The 16,594-nt window shown below is 43.7% G+C and overlaps 1 long non-coding RNA gene across 1 annotated transcript; it reads right to left on the reverse strand.

Annotated features, from left to right (window-relative positions):
- Positions 1–738: 738 nt before the first annotated feature.
- On the reverse strand, positions 739–15,276 carry LOC121232894. The gene is made up of 3 exons (XR_005931750.1): positions 15,266–15,276; positions 8,629–8,639; positions 739–1,093 (listed from the first exon to the last, which is right to left on the reverse strand). It is a non-coding gene; the product is annotated as an uncharacterized LOC121232894 (long non-coding RNA).
- Positions 15,277–16,594: the final 1,318 nt, after the last annotated feature.

Genomic DNA, 16,594 nt, shown 5'->3' on the forward strand with positions numbered 1-16,594 from the left:
TCACCTTTTATTTCTCCTTCTATGGTACAAAATTTTAGTAAGGTGTAAGTCCAGTTCAGACATTTTTCCTTGGTAACCTCACAGGAAATGAAGGCATGACAAACTAGAACTCATATATATGTGAGGGTATGTATACACATGTGTATATGCACACACATATCAATATAGCTTTAAAATGAAAACTACCTGTAACCAGACTCAAAGTGATTATCTTCAGTGGTGTCCTACACTTTCAAAAAATGGTTGGAGGACTCACTTGTGTATAGCAAATAAGCTACCACATTAAAACAACTGTCATGATTTAAGCCCAGCTGGCAACAAAGCACCACCCAGCCGCTCTCTCACTCCTCCCTGCCCCCCTCTGGGGGGATGGGGAGGAGAATCAGAAAGGAGAGGGAAAAAAACCAAATAGAACCTTGTGGGTTGAGATAAGGACAGTTTACTGGAACTACACAAGGAGAGAAATTACAACAACAATAGTATTAATAAAGGAATATACAAAAACGAGTGATGCACAATGCAACTGCTCACCACCCGGAACCCGATGCTCCGCCACTTCCCCTGCAGAGAGAGCACCCCCCAGCCTGCTCCCCATTTATATACTGAGCATGATGTCACATGGTATGGAATAGCCCCTTGGCTAGTTCAGGTCAGCTGTCCTGGCTGTGCCCCCTCCAAGGTTCCTGTGAAAATTAACTCTATCCCAGCTGAACCCAGGACATTATCCACCCCTTATTCTATACCATCTACATCATGCCCAGATACTACACTTTCCAATTAATCACCACCACTTTCCCTGTCTTTGAGATAGATATATATATGTACACCCCCACACACGAATAGCATTCCCTTAGTGTATGGGCCATCCCTCTAACGTGTACATCGATTTTATCTAATCCATGACTTTGGGGCTCCATCTGTCATAACAGTCCTTCAGGGTAGGACAGATGGTGTGTGGTGTTGGATTGTTGCATGCTGCCTCCGGAGCTTGCGGCTGGTATATTTGGCGCAACCCATGCCCATGGTCTGTGGGTTGAAGATGTCGATCTTGAGGAAATTGCTGGGCACCAGTTCAAGTTCCATCACCGCTGCACTTCGCTCAGGTTCAAAGTCCATCCTTCAGTCATTTGGGTAATTCTTACTGTAATACCCTTGATATGGCATATAGACACTATAGATACAATGACATACATTGGCAGGTTATTTAGCAGTTAACATCATAAAGCCTAATTCACTGGCTATTCTCTCCCAAAATCAAATCTCCTTGAAGTACACATCGAACTTCCCCATCCTTCTGCATCACCCACCAAGTGCACCCAGGTCCTTGAGCAAAAGCAATCCCTTGGATGGGTTTGTCTCTGCTTGAGGCAGGACTAACCCAGACTGTCTTACCTAACATACTCTTCATGCGCACTACAGGGACTTTATCTCCTTCTACAGTATGTGGAAGTCTTGGTTGGGTGGGGCCAGCCCGATTGGCAGATCCTCTAGTATTAACTAACCAGGTGGCTTTTGTTAAATGTGTATCCCAGTGTCTGAAAGTCCCACTCCCCCACTGCTCTCAGTGTAGTCTTTAACACTCCATTGTATCATTCGATTTTTCTGGAGGCTGGTGCATGATAGGGGATGTGATACACCCACTCAATGCCATGCTCTTTGGCCCAGGTGTCTATGAGGTTGTTTCAGAAGTGAGTCCCATTGTCTGACTCAATTCTTTCTGGGTGCTGTGTCACCACAAGACTTGTTCTTCAAGGCCCAGGATAGTGTTCCAGGCGGAGGCATGGAGCACAGGATATGTTTCCAGCTACCCGGTGGTTACTTCCACCATTGTAAGCACATAGCGCTTGCCTTGGCGAGTTTGTGGGAGTGTGATATAGTCAATCTGCCAGGCCTCCCCATATTTATATTTCAGCCATCACCCTCCATACCACAGGGGCTTTAACCGCTTGGTTTGCTTAATTGCAGCACGTTTCACATTCATGGATCACTGGTGCGATAGTATCCATGGTCAAGTCCACCCCTCGATCACGAGCCCATCTATATATTGCATCTCTTTCCTGATGGCCTGAGGTGTCATGGGCCCACCAAGCCATAACTAGCTCACCCTTATGTTGCCAGTCCAGGTCCACCTGAGACACTCCAATCTTGGCAGCCTGATCCACCTGCTGGTTGTTTTGATGTTCTTCAGTTGCCCAACTCTTGGGTATGTGAACATCTATGTGACGTACTTTTACAACCAGATTCTCTAGCTGGGACACAATATCTTGCCACAGTGTGGCAGCCCAAAAGGGTTTACCTCTGCGCTGCCAGTTGCTCTGCTTCCACTGCTGTAACCACCCCCACAGGGCATTTGCCACCATCCATGAGTCAGTACAGAGATAGAGCACTGGCCACTTTTCTCTTTCAGCAATGTCTAATGCTAGCTGGATGGCTTTCACCTCTGCAAACTGGCTCGATTCACCTTCTCCTTCAGCAGTTTCTGCGACTTGTCGTATAGGACTCCATACAGCAGCCTTCCACCTCCGATGCTTTCCCACAATGCAACAGGACCCGTCAGTGAACAGGGCATATTGCCTCTCATTTTCTGGCAGTTTATTATACAGTGGGGCCTCTTCAGCATGCGTCACCTCCTCCTCTGGTGACATTCCAAAATCTTTGCCTTCTGGCCAGTCCGTGATCACTTCTAAAATTCCTGAGCGACTGGGGTTTCCTATGCGAGCCTGTTGTGTGAACAGTGCGACCCAATTACTCCACGTGACATCAGTTGCATGATGTGTAGAGGAGACCCTCCCTTTGAACATCCAGCCCAGCACTTCCATTCTATCCATTCTTCCATTCTATCCTATCGCTACTATTTTCCAATTTTGATACTTTTGATAATAAAAACTCTTTTGGGTACATGGCATTTGACCTCGTTTGTGTCTTAATCTCGCTCTTGGGATCATATCAAAACCTTCCCCGACATTGGATCGGGACACCCAGTTACTCCATGTGGCATTGTTGCCGAAAAGCTCGGAATGAAGAACTTATCAACACCAATTTAGTGTAGATAAGCAGACACTTCTTTATTGACGGCCGGGTGCACGGGCGAGTCCTCTCACGAACTACGCACACCTGTCACCAAAACAATACACCTTATATTAAGACTTACTGATACATATTCATTAGACTTCCGGGAAATCATTAGCATATGTAAATGTCCTTTACGCAGGTGCAGTGAAGGTCTCTGGTGGTCCTCAGGAGTCCCCTGGTGGTCTTTCATAGTCTTCCTCACTCGTCCGCTTCTTGACCTCTCAGGTGTCTCCAAGCAGCAAACTGGTGTCCATAACGGTTTCCTTAGTGTTTAAAACAAACACTACAAGGCTACTAATCTTTGTCAAGACTTCTGTGGTTAAATGATTTTGAACAATACTTAAATTCTTATGGTTACACATTATACATTTTCTAAGCTCCTAAGTTCCTAAGGCTACATTTCAAACTTAACACTCCCATACTTATGCTTCAAACCAAACTCTTTTATAATCAGATTTTAATTTCTTTATCTTGTTATCTAAGTTCTAAATGTTTCTACTAGATGATTTTAGCCAATTTCTCCGGCCTTGGTACGGGGCTATACAGGAGATTTCACAACAGACACTGGTTGGTGGTTAAATGTATAAAATACAACATACATATGATTTTGCTAAAATGTTAAAACTAAATATGATTAATTCTAACTGACAACAAATCAATAACAAATCAGTAACATTTCCCCCCTTTGAAAGTGTTGAAAATTATTTCAATACTTTCACATCATCTACCTAACATTTATCCACTATTATTCCGAGAGTCAATATTTCTTTCGGCATATACTGGTGGTGGACTGCATTCTAACGGAACAATTGGAACCTCTCTCATGATCATGCGATTTACTATAATTCTATTGATAAATTGTCTCTTCAGACAAGCATATAGTAGCATGATCATCAAAAAGACAATTAATAACAGAAACAGAGTTTTGATTATAGACCGTAACCAAGAGCTCAGATTCCATCCCAATCCACTAAAAATTTTTCCCAGCCAATCTTCTGACATATCTTCTCGAATAGTTTCAGTTTCTTTTTCAACTTTGCTCAGTAACTCCAAATCATATTCTACGTCCTGAGTGACATTAGGAATATGAATACAACAATGGTCCACTCTATCTTTGAGATATCCACACACTCCATGTTCCTTAAGTAAAAGTAGGTCTAAAGCCATTCTATTTTGGAGAGTCATCCTAGATGTCGCCTGCAGCTGTATGTTCAAGTCCTTGAACCCCTTTTCTGTGATGTTTGCTAATTTTTCTACCTGACCTGTTAACTGGTGGAGCCATTCTCTGTTTCTATATGAAGCTATAGGGTTCAAAAGGGATTCAAGTGCCCAGCCAATTTTCACTCCTGTTGATGGTTCATTCCATGTATCATCATCTATTTCAGACCTCTTGGTTCGTTTTAACTTTAAATTCTCCAAAGGTCTTTTGAATGGCGATTTCTTCCAAATCGGGCATAATGTTGGCATGCCTAAAATAACTTGTTTTACCGTGCCATCTAATGATAAGTGAGTTGTCCAAGTTCCATCACTTAATGCCCAAACCAAATGTCCCAGACTCTGAATGGTAGATTTTCTACAACTGAAAAAGGTTCCCCTTTTGGGTGTGAATGTTTCAGTTAATTTGAGATTATTTTTGAATCCTCTACACAAGCAGCCATACTTCAAGGCCGCTGCTAAAGGAGGAAATTTTTCGATTGCTGGGTCTTTAGTATTACAATAATAAATTTTTTCACATCTCCACCAAGATACTAATTTTTCTTTTTTTTCGTAATGTACTCCCCCTGTCGTCTATTGATGGCCAGGCTGTATTAACTGATCCATCCCAAGTAAAACACCAAGAAGTTTTGGTCATATATTGAAATTGAGACAATATGGTCATAGACCATACTGAATCCCAGCTAACTGTTTTTTCTGGTATGGTTTGATTGGCCTCACCACATTTCCATTCCATGATGCTCCGGCTCTCATTAGTTTTGATTCATACATCATATGAACACCAACCCATAGGGTTACTCACCATAAACATGTCTCTTATAGAAGAGGCTGGTGTAAATTGATGATTTGGTAATTTTAAACAATCTGCCTATCCATTTCCATTGTTTTCTCATGATCTTTACCTGTTCAGACCATTTAGTCACTGGCCTTTGTTTACAATAGGTAGTTTTGTTTCTATGTTCTAGGGTAGTTAAATTCATAGTTAAAATTCCCCAAGGAATAGATTCCCCCACTGCTCTTGGTATCAGCAAACAAGCAGTAATTTGGGTAACATTTTGCAAGCTGGCAAATCCCTTAATCAATCCTAACATCAAATTTTCTTAAGACATTTTTTCAGGAATGCCAATCAATTGTTCTGTTTCGACTTGTCTTTTGTTCCTAATCATCAAATCAGTCCGGGTTTCCACCATCATTATTTGCCGAACTAATATAAAAAAACCAAACACAAACAGATATGAAAAATTAGACATGTTTCAGAGTCAGTTTTAAAGTCTTTGGATCCCGGCTAATAATCTTCCATGGAGTAGGTGCCTTCTTCACTCGAGTGTAATGTATCCAAGCATCCGATTCTGCAATTTTAATAGCCGTGAAGGTGGTTAACAGTATCTGGAAGGGTCCTTTCCAACGTTCCTGCAGGGGTTCGGAAGTCCACGTTTTCACATAGACATACTCTCCTGGTTGTAAGTCATGCACCGGAACTTCCAGGGATAATGGTCTATTCCACACCACTGCTCTCCGAATTGTAGTCAAGGTTTTTCCTAAGGAAAGTAAATAGTTATACACATCTTGTTTTCCTTTTACATACATGTTCGGGTTTGGTTCTGGAGATTCATAAGGTTTCCCATACAATAATTCATAAGCACTGACTGAGGTTCCACTCTTTGGCTGTACCCTGATTCGCAATAATGCCAATGGAAGTGCTTGAGGCCATTTTAAATTAGTCTCTTGACAAATTTTGCTTATTTGCCTTTTTAAGGTTTGATTCATTCTTTCTACTTTCCCACTGGATTGTGGCCTCCATGGGGTATGCAAATCCCATGTGATACCCAGAATTTTGCTAACATTTTGGACTACTTCTGCAACAAAGTGTGGACCTCTGTCAGAGGAAATTCCAATAGGAACTCCAAACCTTGGAATTATTTCTCGTAGTAACCATTTTACTACTTCCTTTGCTTGTGTGGAACGACAGGGAAAAGCTTCTGGCCATCCTGTAAAAGTATCAACCCCCACCAGGATGTACCGATACCCATTCTGCTTAGGTAGTTCTGAAAAATCTACTTGTCAATAATCTCCAGGCTCTATACCAGATTTTATTCGACCCATTTGAACCTTTTTCCTGATTATTGGATTATTTTTCAAACATACTTCACATTTTGCAGTTATTATTTTAGCTATTCCTAACATTCTGAGTGATACCACCTGTTTTTGTAAAGAAGTTACTAAGGCCTCTGTTCTCCAGTGACACTCCTGATGCTTTGTTTGAATTATTTCTCTCATCAAAAAGGGTGGAACTACTACCTGTCCTTTAGGTGTTACCCACCATCCGGCTAGGTTTTTCTTAGCATTTAATAATTGACCTAGCTTATCATCCTCCTCTGAATATTTTGGTTCTTCCTTAGGGAGAGTTACTGTTTTGGAGGGAATTAATGCCATTTGCAATGCTTGTTCCTTTGCTACCTTTCTTGCCGTTCGGTCGGCTAAATTATTTCCAGCAATTTCCTTTGTGTTTCCAATTTGATGTGCTTTACAGTGCATGATTGCTACCTGATCTGGTTTTTGAACTGCTTGTAATAATTGTAAAATTTCATCTTGGTGTTTAATATTTGATCCCTGGGAGGACAATAATCCTCTTTCTTTCCACAATGCTGCATGGACATGTACCAGTCCAAAGGCATACTTTGAATCTGTCCAAATATTTACTTTCTTCTCCTCGCTTAGTTCTAAAGCTCAAATCAAAGCAATAAGTTCCGCTTTCTGAACTGAGGTGTTACTTGACAATGCTTCTGCTTCTATAACTGTGGTGTCTGTTGTTACTGCATATCCAGCGTATCGAACTCCTTGCTCTACAAAGCTGCTACCATCTGTATACAGTTCCCAGTCCGGTCGCTCCAATGGTACATCCTTCAAATCTTCACGACTGGAATAAACATACTCAATAGCAGCCAGGCAGTCATGTTCCAATTGTCCTCCTTCCTGTATGGAACTTAAAAACACAGCTGGATTTGCCAGGTTAGTTGTTTTTAAAATTACATCATCTTGTTGAGTTAATATTACTTGGTATTTCATCATTCTGCTCGGAGATAGCCAGTGTCCCCCCTTTTGTTCTAGAACAGTTTTCACCATGTGTGGGACATAGACTGTTATTGTTTTTCCCAAAGTCAATTTCCGAGCTTCTTGTATGATCATCACTGTTGCAGCCACTGCTCTAAGACAATTTGGCCACCCTTTACTCACTGTGTCCAGTTGTTTGGAGAAGTAGCCGATTGGTCGTTTCCAGCTCCCCATCTTCTGGGTTAACACACCAAGTGCCAGGTGTTGTCTTTCATGAACAAACAGCTGAAAATCTTTAGTTAAATCAGGGAGGCCTAAAGCAGGTGCAGACATTAAAGCGCGTTTTAACTCTGTAAAGGCCCTTTGCTGTTTTGGACCCCACACAAAGGAAGAGTTCTTTTGGGCTTCATATAACGGTTTAGCTATTAGACCGTAGTCCATGATCCAAAGATGACACCACCCTGCCATTCCTAAAAACGCTCTAAGTTCATGGATATTTTTCGGCTCAGGTATACTACAGATGGTTTCTTTGCGATCTTTTCCCAGTTGTCTCTGCCCTTTTGAAATCTCTAAGCCCAGATATATCACAGTCTGACATGCTATTTGGGCTTTCTTCCTGGATACCTTGTACCCATTTAGTCCCAGAAAATTCAAGACATCAGTGGTTACCTGTATGCAGGTAGATCTTTCTTCTGTAGCAATCAATATGTCATCCACATATTGTAGAAGTAAATGTTCAGGCCTTGGTTTGTCCTGTTTCCAGATTTCAAGCTCTTTTGCCAGCTGGTTTCCAAAAATTGTCGGGCTATTTTTAAATCCTTGGGGTAGTCTTGTCCATGTCAGCTGCATCTTTCGCCCAGTTTGTGGATTTTCCCATTCGAAAGCAAACAACTTTCTGCTTTCCTTCTCCAAGGGTATGCAAAAGAAAGCATCTTTTAAATCAAGCACTGTAAACCACTGATGAGTCTCCTTTAACGCTGTTAACAATGTATAAGGATTTGCAACCACAGGATATATGTCTTTGGCTATTTGATTCACTGCTCTCAAATCTTGCACTAACCTGTATTCTCCCGAGGGTTTTCTAACTAGTAAAATAGGAGTATTATATTCAGATTCACATTCCTCCAAAATTTTATACTTCAAAAATTTGTCAATCAATTTCTTTAACTCCTGCCTAACTTCTGGTTTAATTGGATATTGTTTAATTTTTACTGTTCCTACATCTTCTTTTAGATCTATTTTTACAGGTGCTGCTAATTTTGATTTACCAGGAATATCTGTTTCCCACACTGTAGGGATCACTGCAAAATCCACCTCTGGTGGAATTTCCTGCTCCTCCACTTTTTCTTGTATCATTAGGATTTCTCCTGTTTTTGACTCAGATATCTTCAAAAAGAGTTCTCCTTCCTCAAAAACAATTTGTGCATTTAATTTAGATAACAAATCCCTTCCTAACAAGGGTATCGGGCATTCTGGTACATACAAAAATTCATGTGTAATTATTTTATTTCCAAATTTCAAATCCAGAGGTTGCAGGAATGGTCTGTTTTCTTCTTTCCCTGTTGCTCCTACTATGTTTGCTGGTTTTGTTCCAATTTTTCCTTTACAAGTATTTAATACCGAAAATGTCGCTCCTGTATCCACTAAAAATTTAACTTCTTTTTCTCCCAGCTTAATTATAACCAGAGGCTCAGCTGGGTTCCCCTCCGGTCCTCTTCATTCATCCAAAACCATCATTCTGGCTACCTCCTTTTGAATATTTCCTCCTGAACACTGCACATTTTTAAGACAATCTTTTTTCCAATGTCCTTCCTCCCGACACAAAACACACTAATTCACTCCTAAGGGGGTGTTAAAATTCCGATTGCTAAAATTCATAAATCCTCTCTGTCCACTGCCACCTCGTCCTCTTCCTCCAATGTGTACAGAGGCCACCAATGATTACAGTATTCAATCATTTGATTTTTACGTAAATCATCATACAATTCACCCCAATGTGCCAACAAACATCCCAACGGAGATGTTTTCGGTATCTTTCCATCAGTGGACAAATTTCCCATACTCTTACTCTTAAATAATTTGGCAAATGCCATTATGTTTATACCCAATACCAAATATCTATTAAATATATAACAAATATCAAAAATCAATAATCAATTATCAGATGTTAAATACCAAACCAAATACCAAATGCCAAATATCAAATACAAAGTTTCAAATACCAAATACATATATCAAACACCAGATATTAAATAAATACAAATAACAATTGTTGCCAGGTAATGGAGTCCACCTACTTGCCTAGGGCACGGACAAAGCCGACTTCCCTAAGCAAGAGTCATAACCAATATCCCCTGGCAAGATTATTCACCAACAAATATATTCACACTTTATAACTTCCAACCTCAATAAAAAAACACTACAATCGTTACCAAAACTCACTTCATGCTCAATTACACATCCCACACTTACAACACTCACAATTTTTTTTTTTTTTTTTTTTTTTTTATTTGGGACTCAAACCCAAATTTTCCAAAAAACTTTTGAAGCTGGGACTCTAACCCAGAATCCTCAAAAGTTGTGGGACTCTAACCCACTCCCAAATTGTCCAACCCAGCAATAGCTTTCGCTTACGTCTTACGGGCAGACGCCTAGGCTTCCACTTCCTTCAGGATCCTTTAGTCCAACCTTGCGCAGCTTTCACCGCGTCTGACAGGCAGACGATACCGGTGGGACTCTAACCCACTCGGGGGGACTCTAACCCCAAACAATACCGGTGGGACTCTAACCCACTATCCTTAATATTTAAAAGAAGTGTCTTACCAAAATCCAGGGGACGTCGCAAAGAGCCTTATGGATCGGGGATCAATGGGTATACCCGAGAAATCCTCGGTGCCGGCAGGAACCGATTGGGTCCCCGACTCCTCCGGTCTCTCTCAACGAGGTCCCATCTGGGTCGCCAAAAACTGTTGCCGAAAAGCTCGGAATGAAGAACTTATCAACACCAATTTAGTGTAGATAAGCAGACACTTCTTTATTGACGGCCGGGTGCACGGGTGAGTCCTCTCACGAACCACGCACACCTGCCACCAAAACAATACACCTTATATTAAGACTTACTGATACATATTCATTAGATTTCCAAGAAAAGTTATACATATTCATTAGACTTCCGGGAAATCATTAGCATATGTAAATGTCCTTTACGCAGGTGCAGTGAAGGTCTCTGGTGGTCCTCAGGAGTCCTCTGGTGGTCTTTCATAGTCTTCCTCACTCGTCCGCTTCTTGACCTCTCAGGTGTCTCCAAGCAGCAAACTGGTGTCCATAACGGTTTCCTTAGTGTTTAAAACAAACACTACAAGGCTACTAATCTTTGTCAAGACTTCTGTGGTTAAATGATTTTGAACAATACTTAAATTCTTATGGTTACACATTATACATTTTCTAAGCTCCTAAGTTCCTAAGGCTACATTTCAAACTTAACACTCCCATACTTATGCTTCAAACCAAACTCTTTTATAATCAGATTTTAATTTCTTTATCTTGTTATCTAAGTTCTAAATGTTTCTACTAGATGATTTTAGCCAATTTCTCCGGCCTTGGTACGGGGCTATACAGGAGATTTCACAACAGACACTGGTTGGTGGTTAAATGTATAAAATACAACATACATATGATTTTGCTAAAATGTTAAAACTAAATATGATTAATTCTAACTGACAACAAATCAATAACAAATCAGTAACAGCATCAGTTGCATGATGTGTAGAGGAGACTTTCCTTTTGAACATTCAGCCCAGAACCAGCAGTTGGGGTGCCAAGAGGAGCTGTGTTTCAGTACCAACCATTTCCGAGGCAGCTCGAACTCCTTCATATGCTGCCAATATCTCTTTTTCAGTTGGAGTATAGCAAGCCTCGGATCCTCTGTATCTCCGACTCCAAAACCGCAGGGGTCAGCCTCGGGTCTCCCCAGGTGCTTTCTGCCAGAGGCTCCAGGTAGGGCCATTCTCCCCAGCTGCAGTGTAGAGCACATTTTTAACATCTTGTCCTGCCTGGACTGGCCCAAGGGCTCCTGCATGAACAATCTCCCGTTTAATTTGTTCAAAGGCTTACTGTTGCTCAGGGCCCCATTTAAAATCATTCTTCTTCCTGGTCAACTTGATAGAGAGGGCTCACAATCAGACTGTAATTTGGAATATGCATTCTCCAAAAATGCACAGCACCTAAGAAGGCCTGTGTTTCCTTTTTATTAGTCGGTGGAGACATAGCTGCTATTTTGTTGATCACATCCATAGGGATCTGACGACGCCCGTCTTGCCATTTTATTCCTAAAAACTGAATCTCCCATGCAGGTCCCTTGGCCTTACTTTCTTTTATGGCAAAACCAGCCTTCAAAAGGATTTGGATTATTTTCTTCCCTTTCTCAAAGACTTCTTCTTCCGTGTTGCCCCATACGATGATGTCATCAACATATTGCAGGTTTTCCGGAACTTCACCTTTTTCCAGTGCAGCCTGGATTAGTCCATGGCAAATGGTGGGGCTGTGTTTCCACCCCTGGGGTAATCGATTCCAAGTGTACTGGATGCCCCTCCAAGTGAAAGCAAACTGCAGCCTGCACTCCGCTGCCAGAGGGATTGAGAAAAATGCATTAGCAATGTCAGTTGTGGCATACCACTTGGCTGCCTTTGATTCCAGTTCGTATTGAAGTTCTAACATATCTGGCACAGCAGTGCTCAGCGGTGGTGTGACTTCATTCAGCCCACGATAGTCTACTATTAGTCTCCACTCCCCAGTAGATTTCCGCACTGGCCATATGGGACTAATAAAGGGTGAGTGAGTTTTGCTGATCACTCCTTGGCTCTCCAGTCGACAAATCAGCTTATGGATGGGAATCAGGGAGTCTCGGTTGGTGCGATATTGCCGCCGGTGCACCGTCGTGGTAGCAATTGGCATTTGTTGTTCTTCAACCCTCAGCAACCCCACAACCGAAGGGTCCTCACAGAAGCCAGGCAAGGCGGACAGCTGTTCAATTCCCTCCGTCTCCAGTGCAGCTATACCAAAGGCCCAACAATACCCCTTTGGGTCCTTGAAATACCCTCTCCTGAGGTAGCCTATGCCAAGGATGCATGGGGCCTCTGGACCAGTCACAATGGGGTGTTTATGCCACTCATTCCCAGTTAGACTCACTTCAGCTTCCAATACAGTTAGCTCTTGGGATCCCCCTGTCACACCAGAAATGCAGATGGGTTCTGCCCCTTTATAACTTGATGGCATTAGAGTACACTGTGCGCCGGTGCCTACTAGAGCCTTATACTCCTGTGGGTCTAACGTGCCAGGCCATTGAATCCACATTGTCCAGTAGACCCGGTTGTCCCTTTCCTCCACCTGGCTGGAGGCAGGGCCCCTCTAATCCTCGTCAGAGTATCCAGTACTCACTTCTCGTAAAATTGGCTCAGAAGTCCCTTCAAGAGGATCAGAAATGAGATCAGCCCTTCTACTCTGTCTGGGGGACTGCTCACGGGAAACTGGAGCAGCATTTTTCCAAGAAGAATCCTCTTTTCTGATTGCTTTTTCTCACAAATCCCGTACCCGTGCATCTAGGACTGAGGTAGGTTCTCCATCCCACTTCCTCATGTCCTCTCCATGGTTACGCAGGTAAAACCACAGGTTAGCCCTTCATGTGTACCTTCTATCTCCTCTCTCTTGAGCAGAGAAAGGCTTACTCCTAATAGTTGCGATGCGGGCCTGTACAGGTGGGGAGAAGGACATATCCACTTTGAATTGCTGGAACTCTCAGGACAATTCCTCTACAGCCGAGACACAGGCCCGTAGGGAGGAAGAGAGACTTCCTTCGTATTGCCGGAGTTGGACAGCCAGTTCTTCCACCATTTGTCCATAGCCTTCTTTCCAGGACATTACTGCCAATGAGTTGGCATAGTTTGGTGGTGCACTTTGTAGACACTTCCGCCACATGGGTTGTGTGCATTGGACTTCATCTGGATCTGTGGGTGACTGCCCATTTTCTGGATCATTATAAATCACCTCCAGCACGGCTAATTCCCTCAGGTACTGGATACCTCTCTCCATGGTGGTCCACTTGCCTTGGTGACATGTAACTTCATCCTTGAAGGGGTATCTTTCCTTCACACCTGACAGAAGTCGCCTCCAGAGGCTGAGGACTTGTGTTTTTCTCCCAATGGCCTTGTCAATGCCCCCTTCCCTAGACAGGGTATTGGTTTTGTTGGCAAGGTTTTGGTAGCGGGGGGGGTTACAGGGGTGGCTTCTGTAAGAAGCTGCTGGAAGCTTCCCCTGTTTTCGAGAGAGAGCCAATGCCAGCCGGCATAGATAGAATGGCTTTGGTGGGCACCTGGCAACCAGCCAGGGTTAACCCATCACAGGATCCCAGCTGCTTGGCTTCCTTACCCTCGAATTCCAAACTCCTGGCCCCATTATCCCAGCATCGGAGCAGCCAGGTAACAATGTGCTCACCTGGGTGGCGGCCAAAATCTTTTCACATGTCGCGCAACTCACTCAGGGATAGAGATCGGGTGATTATTTCAGGTTCTGCATCTTCCTCCTGTTGTCGTGATGACCCTGGTTCACTTTCATCTCTCACTGAGCGAACTGATTTCTCTGTGTGTTTCTTCTTCTGTATAGGGGCGACTGATACTGGCACAGGTTGGTTCTCTGGTTTAGCTGCAGTGCCTGTAGCCAGGGTAGGGGTAGCCACGGTGCCTGTCGACAGGGTTGGGGTAGCCATGGTGCCTGTCGCTCTTTTTTCCATCTCTTCCCCCTGAGGGTGCTGCCTAATATCAAGCAGTGTTTGGTAGATACTGGCAAGGGCCCAGCATAGGGCAGTGAGTTGTACATCTCTGGAATAGCCACAGCATTTTCCTTTCAAATATTCTACCACTTCATGAGGGTTCTATAGTTGTTTGGGAGTGAACTTCCAAGCCACTGGAGGTGAGAAGTTCTCTAGATACCTGCCCATATCCTCCCACATGCCGTGCCACCCATGACTATCCAGCCTTGGGGCAGATCTCTGGGTGGTATTCTTAAAAAAGTTTTTTGTAGCCCTAAACAAGATCTGAAACACATTCAGGTGACATAGCACTAACACCATGCTGGCTTGCACATCCCAAGGATATTCAAAATTCTCAAAAGCTGTTGTAATTAGCCTGAAGTAGAAAGGGGAGGTGAATGAATGGGAAGAAGTATCCCCCGACTTCCCCATAGATTGGGTACAATTACCAATAAATTCCGATAGAAGGCGCCCGAGGTACAGGAATGACATCAGTGCTGCATACAGTTACCAGCTTAACCTCATGACCAGTGATGTAATCATTTCATAAGTTGACATCACCCAGTATAGCAAAATGATAATCCTGATCCCTCTCCCAGAGGTGATAAATATCACCACAGTGAATACATAGTGCATGTAAGAACTTACATAATGGCACCATGTGAAGAAATGTACCAACATTGTGACCAGCGACTATTTAACTAATATAAGAAATGTGTATAACAAATTTGTTTTAACACACTCTGGCCAGATCTGTCATTATCTCAACCCTTCATGCCCCACGTTGGGCGCCAAAAAGGACTGTCGTGGTTTCAGCCCAGCCAGCAACAAAGTACCATGAGGCTGCTCTCTCACTCATCCCCGCCCCCCTCTAGTGGGATGGGGAGGAGAATCAGAAAGGAGAGAGGAAAAAAAAAAATAGAATCTTGTGGGTTGAGATAAGGACAATTTACTGGGACAACACAAGGAGAGATATTACAACAATATTACTAATAAAGGAATATACAAAAACGAGTGATGCACAGTGCAACTGCTCACCACCCGGAACCCGACGCTCCACCACTTCCCCCACAGAGAGAGCACCCCCCAGCCTGCTCCCCATTTATATACTGAGCATGATGTCACATGATATGGAATAGCCCCTTGGCTAGTTCAGGTCAGCTGTCCTGGCTGTGCCCCCTCCAAGGTTCCTGTGAAAATTAACTCTATCCCAACTGAACCCAGGACAACCACAGACAAGCGTGGGCTGCCTGTGTGTGCACTAACACTAAAGCTTGAACTATAGTTAAAAGATGATTAAGTTGTTGTATGGGAGCAATCTTAGGTCTGGAAATCATGTCTGTATAGTATCTGAATCGCAGGTTATTAGCTCAGGCATGGTGACATATAAAAATTACTCTACTACTTCTGAATACAGGGTACCAAGTAAAAAATGGTGTTCCAGTGTGTGCACTTGCTGGATCTTGATATATGCAATCTTGGTTTCTTCTCACCAGGTTCAATTACCTGTAGCACTGTGGTGGGTTGACCTTGGCTAGATGCCAGGTGCCCACCAAAGCCGCTCTGTCACTCCCCCTCCTGAGCTGGACAGGGGAGAGAAAATATAACAAAGGGCTTGTGGGTCGAGATAAGGACAGGAGAGATCACTCAACCAATTACCGTCACGGGCAAGACAGACTCGACTTAGGAAAAATTAACTCAATTTATTACCAATCAACCAGAGTAGGGTAATGAGAAATAAAACCAAATCTCAAAACACCTTCCCCCACCCCTCCCTTCCTCCCGGGCACAACTTCACTCCCGGATTCTCTACCAACCCCCCCAGCGGCACAGGGGGATGGGGAATGGGGTTTACGGTCAGTTCATCACACGTTATTTTCTGCCGCTTCATCCTCCTCAGGGGCAGGACTCCTCACACTCTTCCCCTGCTCCAGCGTGGGGTCCCTTCCACGGGAGACAGTCCTCCATGAACTTCTCCAACGTGGGTCCTTCCCACGGGCTGCAGTTCTTCACAAACTGCTCCAGCATGGGTCCCTTCCATGGTGTGCAGTCCTTCAGGAGCACACTGCTCCAGCATGGGTCCCCCACGGGGTCACAAGTCCTGCCAGAAAACCTGCTCCAGCGCGGGCTGCCCATGGGGTCACAGCCTCCTTCAGGAACCCACCTGCTCCGGCATGGGGTCTTCCACGGGCTGCAGGTGGATATCTGCTCCACCGTGGACCTCCATGGGCTGCAGGGGGACAGCCTGCCTCACCATGGTCTTCACCACGGGCCACAGGGGAATCTCTGCTCCAGCGCCTGAAGCATCTCCTCCCCCTCCTTCTTCACTGACCTTGGTGTCCGCAGGGTTGTTTCTCTCACATGTTCTCACTCCTCTCTCCAGCTGCCGTTTTGACGTGCGGAAACGGACTCCACAATCAGTGAGATTGTAAAGTAGGTATGTTTATTCAGCGC

The sequence above is a fragment of the Aquila chrysaetos genome (assembly GCF_900496995.4).
Source record: "Aquila chrysaetos chrysaetos chromosome W unlocalized genomic scaffold, bAquChr1.4 W_unloc_1, whole genome shotgun sequence".
In the NCBI taxonomy this organism is placed as follows: Eukaryota; Metazoa; Chordata; class Aves; order Accipitriformes; family Accipitridae; genus Aquila; species Aquila chrysaetos.